At 29.2% G+C, this 626-nt stretch overlaps 1 protein-coding gene across 1 annotated transcript in view; it reads left to right on the plus strand.

Moving 5' to 3' along the window:
- Positions 1-626, plus strand: part of LOC111650766 (uncharacterized) — an 11,665-nt gene that overhangs the window by 1,976 nt on the left and 9,063 nt on the right. The window lies entirely within an intron of this gene.

Below are 626 nucleotides of genomic sequence, written 5' to 3' on the forward strand. Positions count from 1 at the left end.
AGGAGGAGCAGGAGGAGGAGGAGGAAGGTTGGGCTGAAAGTCTGACACCATGTGACTGAAAGATGATTTGATAAAATAAAATAGAATTATTATTATAAGTTTTAACGTGAAAAGCAAAAGTGACGAGGAAATTAAAATGTTGACTTTCTGAATTAAACCTGTAATTTGGACGTTTAAATTTATTACAAGTCAAAATCTTGATTTTTAAGTCAAAACAATGAAATTTTAATGAAATTATTTTTTAAGATGAAATAAAAATGAAACAGTAAAATAAAATAACACACTTTATCATTTCATGGTTTTTGGAAGGAATGAACTTTAAGTTAAGGTTTGATTGATGTTTCCAGAAACTAATTCATTTGATAAATTCCTGTTTCTGTCACTCAATCTTTTTTTCTTTTTTTTTTAATGTATGTTTCAATGTTTTCAAATGAATTTTTGGGTTATTTCAAAAATAACTTCTCATTCCAAAATGATTTAAACAGTGACATTAAATCCAACATCAAACTTTCGTCCTCAGCCCTGTTTTCTGTCCCACATCACGTTTTACTACTTAATACTTTACAATCATTGACTCAGGAGGATTCAAGTCAAAGTCATGTTCAGTTTCCTGTGATTTCTCCGTA

This window comes from Seriola lalandi, unplaced genomic scaffold, assembly GCF_002814215.2.
Source record: "Seriola lalandi dorsalis isolate HSWRI2012SDOR001 ecotype SW California unplaced genomic scaffold, Sedor1 jcf7180002052865, whole genome shotgun sequence".
In the NCBI taxonomy this organism is placed as follows: domain Eukaryota; kingdom Metazoa; phylum Chordata; class Actinopteri; order Carangiformes; family Carangidae; genus Seriola; species Seriola lalandi.